At 46.6% G+C, this 20,806-nt stretch overlaps 1 long non-coding RNA gene across 1 annotated transcript; it reads right to left on the reverse strand.

Annotated features, from left to right (window-relative positions):
- Positions 1–284: 284 nt before the first annotated feature.
- Positions 285–18,659, reverse strand: LOC143839028 (uncharacterized). The gene is made up of 3 exons (XR_013231531.1): positions 18,557–18,659; positions 15,853–16,487; positions 285–887 (listed from the first exon to the last, which is right to left on the reverse strand). It is a non-coding gene; the product is annotated as an uncharacterized LOC143839028 (long non-coding RNA).
- Positions 18,660–20,806: the final 2,147 nt, after the last annotated feature.

The raw sequence follows: 20,806 nt of genomic DNA on the forward strand, positions 1-20,806 counted from the left end.
GCTTGCATATCATGCATTTCCTCACCATTTCTATTCCCAGGGTATTTTATTACGGAAGGATATTTGCATGAAAATAGCATTTTTCTCTCGCAAGAATTCATCTGCTCCTGCTTCTCGGTCCCTCAGGATTTTACAGTGGATGAGCGTTGTGTATTCCTGATGCTGTCACGTATGCACACACACACACACACAAAACACCCAATTATTTAAATTAATGTAACTTGGGTGGGTTTATTTTTATTTTTCCTCCTCCTTCATGAATTTTCTCTCCGGTCAGAGTCGCACTGAACTGAAATAGACAGGCCCAAGCAAGACAGTCTTACTAAATAGACCGTACAGATACCGAGAAAGCTTTGGACAGCACCAATCTTGTCTCATTTAAATCTTGCAGGCCAGCGTATGGAACAAAGCGAGGGCTCCAGTGTAATTCCAGGCACAAGAGTCAGAGGACTGAGCCCGAGAAAGCAAAGGGATTGAGCCTGGGAAAGCATGTGGGATCTGGCCATCAATTGCCCTAGTTGACCAACAGAGACCAGTTGCAGGATCCAGGGAGGTTCACAAAGCGGGCCCAGATTCAGCTACCAATCCTGTGCTGGTCAGAGCCATTGGACTTCCTGTGGGACTTTCCATGCCAGTCCTTTAGATGCAAACTGCAACTGAGCACTTCCAGAATTCTTTGGCTTTTGTGCTTTCCAGTGCTGCTGTCCAAGGTGCTGCCCAGCTTCGTCAAAGGGCTGTGCTGCCACCAGCCACCACACAACCTCCTCTCCTCAGCTACCTCCCCACTCCACCCCCTCGTATGTCTTGGCCTCCAAATCCCTCACCGTTTTTGTTGCCCTCCTCTGGATGCGGTCCAGTTTGTCTAATTCCTTCTTCCATTGTGGTGCCTAAAAATGAACACAGTATGCAGTGAGGAGGGTTTTAGCTTTTAGTTAATTTTGAGAGAAGGACTGTTTTTCCCCCCCGTACCGCAAAGGAGTCTTAAAGCAGACACGCTGTGAAACAGTTGAAGTTGAGCGAGCTCTGAGAGAACTGTGACTGACCCAAGGTCACCCCCCCGGCTGCGTGCGGTGGAGGAGTGAAGAATAAAAATTCAGTTCTCCAGATCAGAGGCTGCCGCTCTTAACCATTACACCAAGCTGGCTTTCAATTTTGGGGGTGGGTGATCTTAATGGTAGTCTTAATTGTACCAGGCAACATGTGGCCTTTCTGCTGAGAAATAGCATATAATCTATGAAATGCATTATTCCTTTTTATTTAAATTAAAAGAGTCTTCTCTGTCTGTCCCCAAATCAGTCTTAGGGTTTTTTTTAAAAAAAAAGAATTTAAATTATATTATTGAATGTACTTTCATCCCTGTTTATTTAAAGGGGAAAGTGTCTCCATTATCTCCCAGTTTTTAAAAAATGGCTGCCATAATTCATGCCAATCTTTTATCACTTGCAAAACAATCAAGTTCCTCCCTTCCTAGCCCCCTCCCTTCTGCTTTGCTCTCTCCTAAGGCAATTTAGCTCTTCAACCATCCGGCTTTTGCCACACATATTCATTAGCGGCGTTCATTTAGCTGCTTGAGCAGATGTATGGTTTAATGGAGTTGGAAATAAAGGGAAAATAAAATATAATCAAATGAGATTAATGGAGATGGAAATAAAATTAAAATACAATCAAGTGTGCATGGAAGCATCTTTGATACGCCACATTCTCTCGTGGCGCAGGGTGGCATCCAAGGTACCGCTTCAGAATAAACATGGTGGCCCCTTGGCACAGACTTCCTTGGCCATTCGTCACACAGCATGATTTAGGTCCTCTATTGGTGGGGTTCACTGCTTCCCCACCCTCATAGATGTGAGACCCTTGAATTGGCATCAGTTGGGGCAATGGCAAACACAGGACATGGCCCATCCAGGCCAAAAGCACGTATTCTGTGAGCCGGCAACTCTTTAAACTCCAGCAGAAAGGCCATCTGCTTGACATCCATGTGGGACCTGGAGATGTCATAGAATCATAGAATTAGAAGGGACCTCCAAGGTCAACCAGTCCAACCCCTTGCAGGATACAGGAATTCACAACTACCTCCCCACTCCACCCCCTCATATGTCTTGGCCTCCAAATCCCTCACCGTTTTTGTTGTCCTCCTCTGGACGCGGTCCAGTTTGTCTAATTCTTTCTTCCATTGTGGTGCCTAAAACTGAACACAGTATGCAGTCTAACCTGAGCAGGGTAAAGTGGAACCATCACCTCACGCGATCTGGACACTACACTTAATCCCATTTGCCTTTTTAGCCACTGTGTCACACTGAATAATAATAATAACAACAACAACAACAACAACAACAGTTGGTTCTTATATGCTTTTTCTCTACCCAAAGGAGTCTCAAAGCAGCTTACATTCGCCTTCCCTTTCTTCTCCCCACAACAGACACCCTGTGAGGGAGGTGAGGCTGAGAGAGCCCTGATATCACTGCTCGGTCGGAACAGCTTTCTCAGTGCCGTGGAGAGCCCAAGGTCACCCAGCTGGCTGCATGTGGGGGAGTACAGAATTGAACCCGCTTCACCAGATTAGAAGTCCACACTCCTAACCACTACACTGCTGACTCGTGTTCAGTGTATGGTCTACTAAGGCCTCTAGATCCTTTTCACACATACTACTACTAAGACAGGTCTCCCCCATCCTACTACTACTACTACTACTACTACTACTACTGCTACTACTATATTATTATGTGATTTATTACCTGCCACTCCCAGACAGCTGGCTCATGGTGGCACACAAACAGATGGCAGTAATCCTGTCCCCCACACCCTCTCTAACCCCCTTCAAAACCCATGCCTCAGGGGAAATAAGCAGGGAGATCATATAGTCCCAGGGTGTTGTAGTTCTACCAAGGCTTTTTCCTACCTGGAACTGTAACTGATTGGCAGAGTGCAGAGAGCAGTTCCCTTGGAGAAAAAGGCTGCTCTGGAGGGTTTCCTATGTGGCAGGTGCCCCCCAACCTTTTTTGAGCCAGTGAGTATCTTGGGAATTTTGACACAGGGTGATGGGCACAATCACAAAATAACTGCTGCAAGACGCATACCCTCACCCACCCACAGAGGAAGCCTAAATGCAGGAGGGAATAGCGCTAGCTTAAAAAAATAAACATGCACACTGTGAAAGGGGAGTGGAAGAGATTCAAACGAACGCTGGGGCATCTGCACCACTGAAACCGTGTTATTTTAATCTGCTCCAGGAACGAGCCTTATATGGACCCTGCCACTTTCTATAAACACTTGTTTGCCTCCAGGATAGGTATTGGTGGGCACCCATGTGGATCCAGTCTGTATGGCATTATAGGCCAGGGGTAGTCAACCTGTGGTCCTCCAGATGTTCATGGACTACAATTCCCATGAGCCCCTGCCAGCGTTTGCTGGCAGGGGTTCATGGGAATCGTAGTCCATGAACATCTGGAGGACCACAGGTTGACTACCTCTGTTATAGACCACTGAAATCCCACCCACCTCTCCCCAATCCCTGGCCTCCCCAAGCTCCACCCCCTAACCTCCAGGAAATTCCCAACCCAGAGTTGGCGACCTTCTGCCTCTGTAAAAACTGCTCTGCTACGGAACCCCACAGCCGGCATTCGGCTTCCTTGCTGTGCCCGAATGGTTTTTCCTATAAACTGCACAAGTCAAGGTATGAGGATTAATGGCGTATGTGACGGGGAGGATGTTTGCAGAAGAGAGAGGGAAACACTGGTGGCGTCACCCGCCGGCAGTCCCCCCCCTCCCACCCAGCCTCTTCTTGTCAGCGTGTTGGGGAGAGCGCAGGGCTGGCTTGGCTCTGCTGGGCTGCCGTCTCTCCGGTTTCCCCAGGGGGTTCGTTCCCCATCGTACTAAAAGCCGTGCAGTAAAATCAGTTAACAGGCGTGCCCTTTTGGAAAAGGGCAATTCCTGCGTCAGCGGTGTCTTCCGCTGTTTCGGGCAGGGGATATTGGGAGGCAAGGATGAGGTTTCCCCCCCCACACACACACACACTCACACCCCCCAGACCTTTCCAAAGACAGTTGCTGGAGCTAAGAGGTCTGCTAAGTGAGGTGTTTGCGGCGCAACCTCAGAACCTGCAGGGTTGCCAACCTCCAGCTTGGTGTAGTTGTTGGGAGGGTGGACTTGTAATCTGGTGAGCCAGGTTTGATTCCCCACTCCTCCTCCATATGCAGCCAGCTGGGTGACCTTGGGCTCTCCCCAGCACTGATAAAGCTGTTCTGACCGAGCAGAAATATCAGGGCTTTCTCAGTCTCACCCTCCTCTACTAATGAGGAAAAGGTGATTGTAAGCCGCTTTGAGACTCCTTGGGGTAGAGAAAAGTGGCATGTAAGAACCAACTCTTCTTCTTCTTCCCTGTGCTTCCAGGGGCCCCGCACAGTGCCTCCCCCCTCTGAAGGATCAAGGCTGTAGCCTCTCTCCTCCCCCCTTCCCCCCTCTTTAAGGACACTTGGAGTGACATCCCTACCTCCTGGGGAGGGGGGTTCTGCCCCCAGTCTGGCTGCTCCTGCTGCAATTGTGCTCTGCTAGGGCCCCACAAATCCTTAAACTGGCTCTGGTACTACAGGTACTGCAAATCCTTAAACCTCTCCAGGTGGGGCTGGGAGACTGCCAGGCTCAGGAGGTCAATTCCCCTGGGGGAGATGGCTGCTTTGGAGGATGGACAGTCTGGCAACAGTTCTCTGCTGTGGTCACTCTCCTCCCTAAGTCCTGCCCACCTCTGACTCCACCCTCAATTTTCCAGGAATGCCCCGAACCTAGAGCTGCCTGTCTAGTTGCCTCTGTCCCACTGCTCCAGGCCTCATCTCTGCCTGGGACTCCTCCTCTTCCTTTGCCACTCGGCCCAGTCATTGCAGAGATTCCTGGCGAAGAGCTGGAGAAGCAGGCGGTGGGCCCCATGAAAGCCCAGTGGCTGCCCTATCGGTGGGGGCCTGGAGGTCTCCCAGAATTACAATTGCTCTCCAGATGACAAAGATCAGTTCCCCTGGAGAAAACAGCTGCTTTTGAAGGTAGGTTCTATGGCCTTCTTTCTAACTTGCTGTAGTCCCTCTCTACCTACACCCTGCCTGACCAAGTCTCCATCCATCCCCCCCTCCCTAAATCTTCAGAAATTTCTCAAAGTGGAGTTGGAAGCCCTGCCAGCAGCTGTCCAGCATTCCCTGGTCAGCTGATTCTCACCCAGGAGGAACCAGTCCCTCCCGGTCTAGCTCAGAAGTTCAAATGCTGCAAGGAATTGCACGAGCAGTTGATCACTAAGAGGCAATGTGGCCGGAGAGATAGACTCAGATGGGTGGCCATGTTAGTCTTTCTGCAGCAGTAGAAAGAGCAGCAAGAGTCTGGGAGTACCTTAAAGATGAACAAAAATTGCAGCAAGTTATATACACACAAAAGCTCATAAAAAGGTAAAGGTATCCCCTGTGCAAGCACCAGGTCATGTCTGACCCTTGGGGTGACGCCCTCTAGCGTTTTCATGGCAGACTCAATACAGGGTGGTTTGCCAGTGCCTTCCCCAGTCATTACCGTTTTACCCCCCAGCAAGCTGGGTACTCATTTTACCGACCTCGGAAGGATGGAAAGCTGAGTCAACCTTGAGCCGGCTGCTGGGATTGAACTCCCAACCTCATGAGCAGAGCTTTCAGACTGCATGTCAGCTGCTTTACCACTCTGCGCCACAAGAGGCTCTACAAAAGCTCATACCCTGCCACAAATGTGGTTCACTTTTATGGTGCTCTTTTCTAATGTGGACAGCTTAGCCTAAACTGTGGTTCTCCAGATGTCCATGCACTACAGTTACCAACTGTCCGATGTATGTTGACTATCTTTGTATATCTTCCTAATCTGCTTTATGCCAATAAAGGTATTGTATGTATGTACTACAGTTACCATGAGCCATCTGGAGAGCCACCGTTTGCCCCCCCCCTTCTCTGAACACTGCAAAGCATTTGATTTCCTATGGAGCTTTCCATTCCTATCTTTCCCTTGTCATCTTTTAAAAGGCCTTCAGGAACTGCCCCCCTTTGTCCTAGTTGCTTCACAGAACCCACTGCTGGTACCCAGTTGCATGTGTGATCTGTCCCCTCCCATCTTTCTTCTTAAAGCTAGCTTAGTAGCCCCAATAGCCCAGCTTAGCCGGGCTTGTCAGTGCTTGGGATCGAAGCAAGGTTGGCCATGGCCAGTACTTGCAATGGAAAACCCAGAGGAAAACAGGGGTTGCTGTGCAGAGGCAGGCAATGGCAAGACCACCTCTGCTCGTCTCTTCCCGGGAATGATCCATGGATGCTGCTGTTAGTCAATTGCAATTCAGCGGCACCTTCTTGTTCTTCTAAAACAGATGTCATTGTGTTTATGCGTTGTGCTGTTGTAATACTGTCATGCAGCGCATGTCCAAGTGCCAAACCAACTGGCGGGGGAGGGGGGGGGAAGAGGGTGATGCAAATAATTCACGAGCGGCATCCTCATCACCTACGTTGTTGGAAGAGCGAAAGGTAAAGCTAAATATTTCAGTTCCCTTCCTTGCAACGGCTGGAGCCGGTTTGAGCAATACGTCTGCAGGGATTTGACAGATGCCGTAAATCCTGAATTAATGTAGGAAGCAACTGCTATCAGTTTGTAAACCCTGCCACCGATTCAGTGAAACAGGTGGGGTTATTTAGAAGCAGATCTAGGGAAAGGGGGAGAAGAGAAGGAGGGAAGAACAGAATAAATTGATTTGCATCTCTTTTTGGGAAAAAAATATTGTCAGTGCTAAATATTCAAGAGTATCAAATAATAGATTTTTTTTCCTGCGTTCTAAATCTTGATACTCCTATATTTCTGGTTGGCTAATCAACTGTTACTGACTCCTTAAAATACTAAGAGTTTTTAAAATATGCTTCTGATGGCGCCTACATGTTTTATCAAAGACTATAAACTTCTGAAGAGAAATCCCTTTTCCCCACCACGGTTGCACAGCTCTTGGCACATGAAAAATTTAGCTCTTCAAAAGAAGCGGGGTTTTCTTTGGGAAGGAGAGGGAACCCAGAAAGGTTGGTGCTCTTTTAACCCACCCTGAACTAAACCCTGTGGAAAATGTTAGAAAGAATGAAAGGAGCGGGAATTTAAAGAACAGCGTGGCCATTTTATTTGGGCGTCCTTTCATTTATTTTCATCCTCTAACTTCAGTAATCATTCGTTATTATATTTTTGTAGCCTATGGGAAAATTAATGCGCTGCAAACAATGAAAGTGTGCTGGGAGAAGCAGCCATCCGCGAGCCTCCTGCAGCCCTGCTTCTTTTCAGAGCTGCTGCAGATGAGAAGAAAGGAGAATGGGACTAGGGAAATATTCCGCAGTGTGAAAAGGGGATCAGTCTGCCATGATGGAGGGTGGTAATCACAAACAAGGCTTCCTTCCACTGAGTCAGATCATGGGTCCATTAAAGGCAGTGGCGTCTGCTCTGATGGCCAAGAGCTGTCCAGGGCCTCTGATGGAGTCTTCCACATCACCTCCTACTGGTATAGGGGACTGGAATTGGGACCTTAATGCAGAGCCACTTCTAGCTTGCCTACTGGCAAAGAAAAGGGCCAGCCAGTTGTTGCTGGTCTAGACCAGGGGTAGTCAACCTGTGGTCCTCCAGATGTCAATGGACTACAATTCCCATGAGCCCCTGCGTTTGCTGGCACTGGTCTAGACAAAGGCTGGCGGACATCCCTATTCACTTCCTCTGCCTCCTGCCCCCTTGCCTCACCACACATTTTTGGCAGCCACCCTTATTTAGCTGTCTGGGGAGGATTACCAAGTCAATTCACAAGAAACTCTCAAAACTTTCTCTCTTCTTTGGAGTCCAGCCAGAACGACCACTGGATTTTATTTTGTTTTCAAGGATCTTTCTTCCGTGGATAGGAGTGCTAGGTCATACAAAATGTCACAAGCTGGCAGCAAGATTACATATACAAGGTATGTATGAAGTGCTATACTGAAAAATAAGAAGCTCACCATTTACAATTTATATAAGACAAGTCTTATAAGACAAGTCGAAGCCTCTGTTAACATCTTGAGCAGTTTAAAGTGCCTTCACAGTCTCTAGCTATCAAGACATACAATGTAGATAAACACGATTATTCTGTTATAAATGAAAATTACAAGGTTTTTAGTTACTTGCTTGGTTAACCCACCATCATAATTTTGGGGAGGCATGTGACTAATTCTGTGCATGTGCAGAGTACATCTGAAGAACTAGAGTTGGCCCCTCAGGGCTGTATCTTTGTTCTTAGCCATTTACTTTCCACACAAAGACTTTCCTTTTTCAGAAGGGCTGCCAGAGTTGAGCAGATGACTAAAAATAAAAAAGCTACTGAGGGCCATTCCGCACAGCGCTAATGTTGCTGAAGTCTTACCATTGTGTAATGCTATTTTTTTTATGTTACACATGACATCATACACAATCTGCAACACTCCTGCAAGTCCCGCAAAAATCGCTTTGTTGTAGCGCTTTTTGGGGAATCCACAAAAGTGGATTCCCCCTTAAAAAAACACTAGATTCTTGAGAACAACCTGCAACACATCCAAAAAAGACATGTGCGTTCTCAATGTAGCGGTAGCAAGCATGTCCCTCCCTAAGCTCTCGCACCTGATCTTCCAGCGTCACAATCGCCATTTTCCCTCCCTTAAACCAGCAAAAGCAAAGAATAAGCTATGCTTCTTTGGCTGATATCCCTCAAAAAGCAATTGTCTGTAAAGTTTCCAAGCACAATACACCCCCCCCCCCCGTTCGGCACTGCCCATAATTCCGGCCAGAAATAGTACTGGGGGGGGGTTACTTTAAGAGCATGTAAACGATTAAGCACCAGCTCCCACGCCAGTGAAAAAGGTCTTTCTGATACATTGAATGAACAAATATACGTTGCTACAGGTGTTTTCAGGTTTTTAAAAAACAGTTTTTAAAGGGAAGCATGAACACAACAGTTAATTGGCTGTTCTGTTTGATTGAGGGCCAGGGGCGGGAGGAAGCGTGGAAAAATATTGCTTCCTTTGTTGCGATTTCGGCGAGACTGGAAACATGTGCGATACGAGAACAGCACTAGTGGGAGAGCCTTTTTTCGATAGAAACAGCTGTGTGCATTAACGAGACCTGCCGCTTTTGATTGCAGCGCATTTCAATAGCGCACAGATTTAGCAACACTGCCCTTTGTGCGGAATGGCCCCTGACATTTGTGCAACTGGTTCTTTGTCCTTTGGGCTGTCCAGTGCTACTGTCCATGATGCTGTCCACTGTCATCGAGATCTGTGCATGCCGCCAGCTGTCACACAACCCCTTCTAGTCTTTGGACCACAACCTCATAGTCAGCGTGGCCAGTGATTGCCAGACAGCTTCCAGCCATGGAAACCGGAAATGCTGGCCTAGCATTGTAGATGCCAGTTCCCAATCATGGTGTCATCCTACATGCCTTCTCTCCCATGCTGACACAGGCTGTTGCCAGTGGGTGGAATGTGTTAATGCCGGTTAATTGGGCAAGGGGGTAGACAACAGTGGGCAACTAAAAAGTATCAGGGGGTCAAACTGCAGCAAGGACAATGAAAAGTAAGAGTGGTTGTCCAAGATCCTTCTCTTAGCAGCTTTGGCTCCAGATTGGAGACTGGATCAGATGGAAGGTTTTGGTACTAACCTTTAAAGCCTTCAATGGTCTGGGACCAGCACATCTGCAGGACCACCCTTTCCCCCACATCCCCTACAGAGTGTTAAGATCATCAGTACAAAATCTGCTCAGAACCCCCAGTCTAAAGGAAGTGAAAATGACCTTGACCAGGACATGAGCTTTTTTTGCCCAAGCTGGTACAAAGCTCTGCCAAAAGTGATCAGGGCCCTGCAGGACCTAGGTCAGTTTTGCCGGGCTTGCAAGACAGAGCTTAATAGTTGGGAGCTGAAATATCCCATGCCCTTTCTAAAGAGCTTAGACAATCTGGACCTTAGAAGAGCTTTGAGTTTCTTAAGATGAGTTGTTTTAACCACCGCTGTACTGGTAGGCACATTTAGGAGGATTTCATATCAAGACCATTCATGTGAGTGTGGGGATGGTAGAATTCATGGAGCATATTATATTTGAGTGTAAATGGTATAAGGACATTCAAGGATCTCTTAGTGCAATATTCTCTAGGAAAAGTAGAAGTTTTTATCTTTGCAGGTTTTTAGAAGATAAGAATGAAGAGATGACATTCCAAGGGGCAAATATGGGACTGTTAATTCAGTGGCAAAAATGCTGCAGTGGCCTTCCTAATGTTCCACAGAATAACAAATCTTGTACACAAAAATTGGGCTCTTAAGGAGCAGATCTGAATGCAATCCCTGTTTTCCGTGCAGTTTGAGAATCCTCCTTGGAAGACAATTCACCATTTTCCAGTGAGGAAGCTCAGAATTCAAGTCTACCTCCTCCATTCCCACCTCAAGTTATTACTGATCAATTCCACCTACTATCTGCCATTGCTTCCCCCCTCCCCATCTCCCATTTGTATTTTTATTTTTTAAATATAAAAGCATTACAATACAAATTTGCAGTAACAACAACACCTGCTTTCTGGGAATGCTTCAGAAAGTCAACCTCAAGTTGGAACGGTTGTATGGAAGTGTTGGAACTTTGTTACCGGCTGCTGAAACTACTATTACTGTTACTATTATGTTATTTGAAGTTGTTGCAGTGTACTTATTCCTACATTCTATGTAAACCACCCTGAGCTACAAGGGAGGGAGCATAAATGATGAATGAATGAATGAATGAATGAATGAATGAATGAATGAATGAATGAATGAATGAATGAATGAATGAATGAATGAATGAATGAATGAATGAATGAATGAATGAGGACTTCACACCCCTCCCCCTGCTTTCCCCTCCAGTATCTAAACACTCAACGTTCGTGATTTAAGGTGCAAGGTGGCACTTTATAACTTTTGTGCAGATAAACAGTTGTGTAAATGTGCTTTGTCTTCGTACATGCATGGTGAGTGAGGGCGCATCAATAGAAGGAACCCCCTTTGGGCAATTTCATGGAAATCGAGAGATGGGGGGGGCTGCTATTTTTGTTTTATTTTAGATTGTATTATGGCTCAAGTTCGTTATTTCACATGCTCAGACCAAAAAAAAGGGAGAGGCTTTAGGGGAGGCAGGACCGCCCACTCTCCCAACAGAAATGAAAAACATGTGCTGCTACTGGACTCCTGACAAGTGAGGGGAGAAAACCACAGATTCTACATTTATCTAATGTAGTGGAAATATGCTGGCAAATCATAACTGCAGAATCAGTCTGGTAGTTTGATGATGATGATGATGATGATGATGATGATGATGATGATGATGATAAGAAGAAGAAGAAGAAGAAGAAGAAGAAGAAGAAGAAGAAGAAGAAGAAGAAGAAGAAGAAGAAGAAGAAGAAGAGTTGGTTCTTATATACCGCTTTTCTGTACCCGAAGGACTCTCAAAGCGGCTTCTGTTCGCCTTCCCTTTCCTCTCCCCACAACAGACACCCTGTGAGGGAGGTGAGGCTGAATGAGCCCTGATATTACTGCTTGGTCAGAACAGCTTTGTCAGTGCCGTGGCAAGCCCAAGGTCACCCAGCTGGCTGCATGTGGGGGAGTGCAGAATCAAACGCCAGATTAGAAGTCCGCTCTCCTAACCACTACATCAAAACATCAGAAGTATCAAATGGGGGCACAAGTGGTATTCTCTTCAATCTTGCCTGTCAAGGGAAGAGGAATGCGTCGGGAGAGGAAGATAATGGAGGTGAATCACTGGCTGCGTAGTTGGTGCCGGCAGGAGAGATTTGGTTTCTGGGACCATGGGATAGGCTTTCTTGAGGAAGGCCTACTAGCACCTGATGGACTGCACTTATCAAAACTGGGGAAGAATGTGTTTGGCAGGAACCTGGGGAGATTCATCAGGAGAGCTTTAAACTAAAGCCACTAGGGGAAGGAGACGATCAACATAGGGAGTGTATGGAAGGAAAACTATCGGAGGCAGCCCAACCGGCAAGGCCAGCTCATAGGGAACCAAAAGTAAAAGGATTCAGATGTCTTTATACTAACGCCCGTAGCATGGGCAATAAAAAGGAAGAGCTGGAACTTCTCATGCTGATGGAAAGGTATGATCTAGTAGGCATCACAGAAACTTGGTGGAATGATTCTCATGACTGGAATGTAATGGTGGATGGATATGAACTGTTCAGAAAAAACAGAATAGATCGAAGAGGTGGAGGAGTGGCACTGTATGTGAGGAAAGGGCTTACCTGTCAGGAAATTCTAGTGAAGGAGAGCATATCTACAGTGGAAAGCATCTGGGTGAAAATAAGATGAAAACACTGCAGGAGCTCTAAGAAGCCTATTTGGATGAACAGAGAACTTCAAGAGGAACTAAGAAAGAAAAGGAAAATGTTCAGGAAATGGAGGGAAGGACAGAGCTCTAAAGAAGAGTACCTACAGGTTACTAGGCACTGTAGATCAATCATCAGAAAGGCCAAAGCTGAGAGTGAGCTAAGATTGGCCAGGGAAGCCCATTGTAACAAGAAAAGATTTTTCAGTTACGTGAGGAGCAAACGTAAAGTAAAGGAGGCAATAGGCCCGCTGTTGGGTGCGGATGGACAAACTCTAACGAAAGATGCAGAGAAAGCAGAAAGGCTTAGTGCCTATTTTACATCTGTTTTTTCCCACAGGTCTAAGTGTTTAGGCACATCTAGAGATGGCTGTAGCCAAAGGATAGTGTCTGGGTGGCAGGTTAACATGGATAGAGAGGTGGTCGAGAGGCATTTAGCTGCACTGGATGAGTTCAAATCCCCTGGTCCAGATGAAATGCACCCGAGAGTACTCAAAGAACTTTCCAGAGAACTTGCACAGCCCTTGTCCATCATCTTCGGAACCTCTTTAAGGACTGGAGATGTCCCGGAGGACTGGAAAAGAGCAAACGTTATTCCGATCTTCAAAAAAGGGAGGAAGGATGACCCGGGAAACTACAGACCAGTGAGTCTGACCTCTGTTGTGGGGAAGATAATGGAGCAGATATTAAAGGGAGCGATCTGCAAACATCTGGAGGACAATTTGGTGATCCAAGGAAGTCAGCATGGATTTGTCTCCAACAGGTCCTGCCAGACCAACCTAGTTTCCTTTTTTGACCAAGTAACAGGTTTGCTGGATCGGGGAAATTTGGTTGATGTCATTTACTTGGATTTTAGTAAAGCTTTTGACAAGGTTCCCCATGATGTTCTGATGGATAAGTTGAAGGACTGCAATCTGGATTTTCAGATCGTTAGGTGGATAGGGAATTGGTTAGAGAACCGCACTCAAAAAGTTGTTGTCAATGGTGTTTCATCAGACTGGAGAGAGGTGAGTAGCGGGGTACCTCAGGGTTCGGTGCTCGGCCCGGTACTTTTTAACATATTTATTAATGATCTAGATGAGGGGGTGGAGGGACTACTCATCAAGTTTGCAGATGACACCAAATTGGGAGGACTGGCAAATACTCCGGAAGATAGAGACAGAGTTCAACGAGATCTGAACACAATGGAAAAATGGGCAAATGAGAACAAGATGCAATTTAATAAAGATAAGTGTAAAGTTCTGCATCTGGGTCAGAAAAATGAAAAGCATGCCTACTGGATGGGGGATACGCTTCTAGGTAGCAGTGTGTGTGAACGAGACCTTGGGGTACTTGTGGATTGTAAACTAAACATGAGCAGGCAGTGTGATGCAGCGGTCAAAAAGGCAAATGCCATTTTGGGCTGTATCAACAGAGGCATCACATCAAAATCACAAGATGTCATAGTCCCATTGTATACGGCACTGGTCAGACCACACCTGGAGTACTGTGTGCAGTTCTGGAGGCCTCACTTCAAGAAGGACATCGATAAAATTGAAAGGGTACAGAGGAGAGCGACGAAGATGATCTGGGGCCAAGGGACCAAGCCCTATGAAGATAGGTTGAGGGACTTGGGAATGTTCAGCCTGGAGAAAAGGAGGTTGAGAGGGGACATGATAGCCCTCTTTAAGTATTTGAAAGGTTGTCACTTGGAGGAGGGCAGGATGCTGTTTCTGCTGGCTGCAGAGGAAAGGACACGCAGTAATGGGTTTAAACTTCAAGTACAACGATATAGGCTAGATATCAGGAAAAAGTTTTTCTCAGTCAGAGTCGTTCAGCAGTGGAATAGGCTGCCTAAGGAGGTGGTGAGTGCCCCCTCACTGGCAGTCTTCAAGCAAAGGTTGGATACACACTTTTCTTGGATGCTTTAGGATGCTTAGGGCTAATCCTGCGTTGAGCAGGGGGTTGGACTAGATGGCCTGTATGGCCCCTTCCAACTCTATGATTCTATGATTCTATGATTCTAAGTAATGGTTATGGTTTAAATGTATAGAACTTAAGTTACCACGGATATCTGCAGGTATATATGAAGGTTTTTAAAAATGTTATGTGTTTTTAATCTGACATACTGTATCGTATTTCACATTTGTTTTGATTTTATCTCTAATGGTCTTGGACGATATAAGGATAAAATTTGATTTGATTTGACTCCTTGTGACGTGGGGTGAGATACCTCAGACAGTAGAGGCACAGGCTATTGCTGCCCTCTCACTTTAAGGAAGGCATCGTGCAAGTCACCCTGCAAGCTTTTTTGTTCTCTCCCTTTAGATTTAACTCCCCCCTCTCTCACACACATACATCCTTTTCATGTTTCACAGGGAGGATTGCTTTGATTACTATTGTGGCTCTCATTGCTAGCAGCAACAGTACACAGGGAGCTCCCATACATTTGGGAGAGGCAGCACGGCACCGTGAATACAGCGTCGGACTAGGAGCCTGAGAAATGTGGATCTGTATCCTCCTTCTACCATGGAAACTGCCCTACTCCACAGGGCTGCTGTTGTGGGAGAATGGAAATGGGGAGAATGACGTCCTAATTGGTGAGAAACAGAGGATACAAATAAAAATGCAAATGCAATGCACCATGAACCTCCCCAGAGCTGAGACATTTGGGCCAATGAGTCGCTGTTGCATCACAGGTTCAGTCCTACATTCAGCAGAATGGAACAGCAAGGGCTGGGAGATACTTTTCAGGGAGGGGCCCTTGGTGGACAATTGCCCTTCCTCTACTCTGTAGTTAGGAAAGCAGACCTAAACTTGAAGGACCTGAGCTTAGATTCCCACCCATTCTTTCCTGCTTGGCAGGTCACCTCATACCATTTATGGTGGCCAGTTTATGTGTCACCTTGGAAGACATCATAACCATTGGCCAGGGGGCTGGAGGACCTGGCTGTGGGTGGAATGTCTCCTGATGGAGGAAAAATTGTTTCCACAGTCAATTCCCTGCAACGCAGAACAGTTTCAAGACACTCCAAGCTGACCTGGTGACTAGTCAAGAATTGGCCTTTGTCAAGAAGGTGGCTCATCATAACTCTTACTTCCATCCACATTTATTTATTTTATTTATTATATATTTATATACCACCCTGGATTTGAATTCCAGCATTTTCTGGAGCCCAAAAATGGCTACTAGCCATGGTAACTCAAGGGGACATCCTTATTCAGAGGCCAGGAAGCAACATTAAACTTCCAGGAAGCAACAGTGCCAGGAAGCAACATTAAAGAAAGGCCTCCATGCCCTGTTGTTGGACCTCCAAAGGAATGGCTTGGCCGCCATGTGAGACGGGATGTGGGATTTGATGGACTACTCCTCTGATCTAGAAGGGCTCTTAAGCTCTTAACCACATCAGACACACTCATGAAAAGCCAGTTTGCTGTGCTCTTGTCATTTACAAAAAAAACAGCACAAGATTGTTCGCATTCTTGACACGAGTTTGGCTGCCCCATCAACTCACCGCTCAAAGCAATTCTCGCTTCTCTCCAGGCACTTGAGAGCCATCACTCGCTAAGCTCTGTTCTTGATCCCACTTCTGAAGAGCAGAGGAAATGTCTCTTGGAACCTTTTCGGGGAGTTACCGACAGGCCAGCTCGGCCGGCTGTGGGTGGATGTTTGCTCGGCTGGTGTGACCGTCTGATGGAAGTGGCTTCAGAGCGGAACAGCTGCAGGCCCCGCGAACCTGTCAGCATCAAGGCAGGTACCCTTCGTGGGCTTATTTAAAAGCCATGACAGAATAATTAGATTAAAGGAGTGGAACTCAAAGAGGAAAAGCGCACATGCAGACGTTCCCCACAGCGATGTTCTCTTTTGTTCTAGGGAAGGCTGGAAGCAAACAGCACCTGCTTTGGCATCAGCTTGACCCGGAACGAATTGATTTGTCCCCCCAGCTGACAAATGCACTTTAAGTCCGGTCAAAATGTCAACTAAGAAATGACCCTTCTTGCCATTTGACTGGAGGGGGAAACGCTAGTTGCGAAAGGAAACGGCAGAATTAGCGGCAATGGTGTTTTGTACGATTGAATCTTGCTGGGGTGTGTATTCTTGAAGTTCCTCAGCTCTTTGCGTCTCGCCCTCAAGCAAACAACTTCTCAACTGTGAGATGAAGTAGGAAACAAAATTGAAGGCAAGAGGGAGATGCTTAGAAGTTGGCATTTCAAGTTTTAGGCTTTATTACGGTCATTAACCAGCTTATAGAAGTCAGTGGGCAGGAGGGCTTGGGAAATTTCTGGAGACTTGGAGGTGGAGTTTGTGGGGGGGGGAGGAACTCAAGAAGAAGAAGAAGAAGAAGAAGAAGAAGAAGAAGAAGAAGAAGAAGAAGAAGAAGAAGAGTTGGTTCTTATATGCTGCTTTTCTCTACCTAAAGGAATGTAATCTTGTAAAATCCATCCTCCAAGGCTGCCATAGAGCCCAGGTGGTCTGGCCTCTGGAGATCAGTTGTCATTGCAGGCCCCATCTGGATATTCCCAAATGAAATCCTAACGGTCCAACCAAGTGCTACCATCCTACTGGGGATACAGAACATTTTTCAGCAGTTCTAAGGAGGGTGGTGGCTGGCTTGTGATACTATCCTAAGCAGAGTTACCGCCTTCTAAACCTATTTAGTTCAATGTCACTTTGCTTCACAGACACTTCCAAGCCAGGAACCTGATCCATTTTTCCTATGCTAATTATAGGTCCAGTTTTGTTCCATCACTGTATTTGAACACTTGTGGACCAAGCTAGCACTAAGGTACTTGTTTCCTTTTAACGCATGCATTGTAGGCTATTAGCCCAATCCCTTTGTTCCCGTGATTGTGAAACTGCTGCTATCCTGATCTAGAACAAAAACCTGAAGGCCAGAGATGGACCACACACTTTGTGTGCCAAAACTCTCTGGGCCTCTCCCTGTACCGGTTGGTAGCTGCGTTGTAGAACTGAGAGCAGACCTGTGCCAGAGAGCACCAGACTAGCTGGATTCTTGAGTGAGTTGCAATTGGACTCGGGCTCCTATCCAGAACACAGAATCGACCAAGTTCTGTTCCTGATGGGCTAGGTGGTGGGTCAAGACGCCAATAAACAAGATCAACGGAGCATCCACTGGGTTTGAATAATGTTTGAGATATTTTAACTGTGATATGTAGTATGTAGTACACGCAGTGCATATTGTGAAATGCCCTGAGCCTGCAGGGAAGGGAGGTATAGAAGACCAATCAATCAATTAAATATTTAAAAGATCACCACACAAACCAACTCTTTCTGGGCAGTAAAATCAGAATCCAGCAAGCACTCGAAAGCTCACGCCTTGAATAAATCTTTGTTGGTCTTAAAGGTGCTACTGGATTCTGATATTTTTGTGCTACTTCAGACCAACACGGCTACTCATTTGAATCTTTCTGGGCAGGTTTGGACAACAAAAAACTGGAAAAACTGGGGTAGCCAAGAGACGTTAACAAAGTTACTTGGATACAAGAAAAAGATGGTCATCCAGGGGAATGAAGCCAGCATGTCTGCCTGTCACAAACCCAAGCTTTTTAAATAAAATTGTTTTTTGTTTTTGCTGTGTCCTGTCTGAAGGCAGACTCTATTATGAGGCGGCCCCTTCAGTCGTCAATCTGGAGGATTTGGCACGGCCTAACAGGAACAATCTTCTCGGCCGCCTCTGTGTCATCCCCACCCTTCAGCGGAAGACACATTGGGAGGGGAGGGGAAGAGAATCGATTACATGGTTGCAAGAAGAATATGCTTGATGCTCGTGTGTCAAGCGAAATATAATTTTGAAGGATATTTTTGCCCTTTGAATGATACATCATCCTTCAGAAATGCCGCAAACGGCCTCTTTATTAATGCCGTTTAGAACGAGCGGAATTGGAATGATAATGAGTTTCTAAATTAATATTGCAACTTCCCATTTCGGCATTTGATGAGCTGTATCAAAACTTCATTAAATCACTCTCTGTTTTGCCAGCTCCGGTTTAGAGACGGGGGCTGAGAGAGAGAGAGAGAGCGACAAGGCGTTTTCCCATAAAGCCGGCCGGGGCTGTAAGTCATCTTCTGGGGGGCTCCTATGCATGATGGGCTGCGGTAATGGCACAAATAAGGGAGTTAATGATGTGCTTTTCAAAATGTGACAATAACACTTTTGATTGTTAAGTAAATATTGCATGCAAAATTACGAGGCTAACCAGATGTGACTTGGCTTTGCAGTTCAGCACCACGGCCCAGAAAAGCTCCTTCTGCGCTCCAATGATGGGAAAAGGTCTCAGGTGAGGTCTCCCCAGCTGCTTGGGTGGGGTTGCCAAAGCAGATGGGTGTGACCTAGTTGCCAAGGGGATAAGCTAGAATCTTGGAATCTCTGTCCTCTGATTGGCTGGGAAAGTCTCTCTCTCTCTTGGATGCTTTGCTTTGCATGGCATGATAAAAAGTCTACTTGCCACCGGCAGCAGAACAACATGCTGGAGAGGTAGAAGTAGCATTGCCAACTTCAGAACGGGTAAGTCCTAGAGATTGGAGGAGGGGGAGTGGAACCTTTGGTTATCACAGTTTAGGGTTGCCAACTCTGGGGTGGGAAAGACATGGAGATTTGGGGGGGTGAAGCCTGGGGAGAGTGGGATTTGGTTAGGGAAGGGACCTCAAGAGGATATCCTCTTGAGGTCCCTTCCCTAACCAAATTCAGGCCATGGAGTCCACCCTCCAAAGCAGGCATTTTCCTCGGGGGAACTGATCTCTACTGTCTGGAGTTCCGTTGTAATGCCAGGAGATCTCCAGGCCCTATCCAGACGTTACAATGAAGCAGAAATTCTACCTGGGTCAGTCCAATGTGTCTAGGAGGAGAGATGTTCTTTTGAGATGAAGAGACTGAAGATGATGAAGAATTGTTCTAGGATGTTTGTAATTGTGAGGTCCTTTCTTTTGGGTACCTATTCAGACTTTGTTCCATTTGGTTTCCTGAGTCCACTGGAGAAGCAGAATCTTGCAACACGGAGGTTTGCCACCCAGCACAGTGGCCATTTTCTCTAGGGTGGGGTGCTAGTCTACTGGTGGGCCTGGGGACCCCCCAGAATTACAGCTTATCTACAAACTACAGTGATCAATTCCCCTGCAGAAAATAGATGCTTTGAGGTCCCTGTCCTCCATCCCAAATGTGCAGGAGTTGCCCCACCTGGAGTTGGTAGCTCCATCCCCCTGTTCCCCACCAGTGACCAGGGAGGCCCTCCCAACTGATCTTGGTCATCTGCAGATCAATTGTAATAGTGGAAGATCTCCAAGTGCCATCTGGAATTTGACAACTCCAGCACTCATAGCTATGGGCCTGGTGGAGACCATGCCCTCAATCCAGATCAACAAGCTTGTTGCGTCCCTAAGCAAGATACACCCTTTCTTCCCTCTGAACCACCAGCAGCCGGGGCCACCACAGTGCCTTCCGCATTGCCAGCAAGTCAAGAGAGCCAACCCTGCCCAAAGGGAAAAGGAGTCCCTGCAAGAGGCTAATGCTGTTCTGTGTTTCAGGCCTGGGGCTTCTTTCTTCTATGCTTGGATCAAAATCCCCTCCCCCCCCCCCAACCTCGTCATCAATTTTGCCACCGATACAAAGTTCTAAAAGCTATTTTAAATGATGTTTACATCTCCTTCCACAGGAAAAGGATTTGTTCCACTCTGGAAGATGGATAACTTGGCAGCAAGGTTCCTGCCCTGCTCTCGGGGGAATCCATTCTCCGCCCCCGTTAAGTGTATGGCTTCCTAATGACATTTAAATTGTCCTTTCTGAAGAACAGGCTAGCTCTGGCTCACCCTTATCCTGAAAAGACAGCCTCCACTGCCTTTTCAAACAATGTCTAAAAAGTGTCAATGAGTGCCTGAAATAAGTCTCATTATCCAAGACCCCAACATACCCCTGAAGCAGCAGCTCCAGGTTAGAAAATACCTGGGAAATTGGGAGGGGATGTAATATGAGGAAGACAGGGCTTGGAGGAGGGGAGGGACTTCAATGGGTTGTGATATCATCGAGTTCACATTCTGAAGGGGCCATTTTCTCCAGAGGAACTGATCTCTGTGACCTGGAGATCAGTTGTAATGGCAGGAGATTTCCAGCCACCACCTGCAGGTCATTTATAAGATAGTTACCTTCATGGACCTTTTGATATTAATAGACCCAAGTTATTAATCTAGAGCAAGGCTTCTCATCCAGGGTTTCATGAAACTGGGGTTTCTTGGTGGCCTTAGGTTTCCTGAATCGGTGTGAGTTAATTTTTATATATTTTTTAAAAATTGTTAAACATTTATTGGGTGATATGACTCTATGTGGTCATGTTGACTTGCCCTCCCAGCTCAAAATGGCCAATGTTGGGCCTGGAGGGGGTGGGAAGGGGAGGTGCCCCAGGTAGGTATATACACAGCTCTGCTTTCCAGCCATATTCTGCACAATCGAGCCACTT

Source organism: Paroedura picta, chromosome 5 (assembly GCF_049243985.1).
Source record: "Paroedura picta isolate Pp20150507F chromosome 5, Ppicta_v3.0, whole genome shotgun sequence".
NCBI classification, from domain to species: Eukaryota; Metazoa; Chordata; class Lepidosauria; order Squamata; family Gekkonidae; genus Paroedura; species Paroedura picta.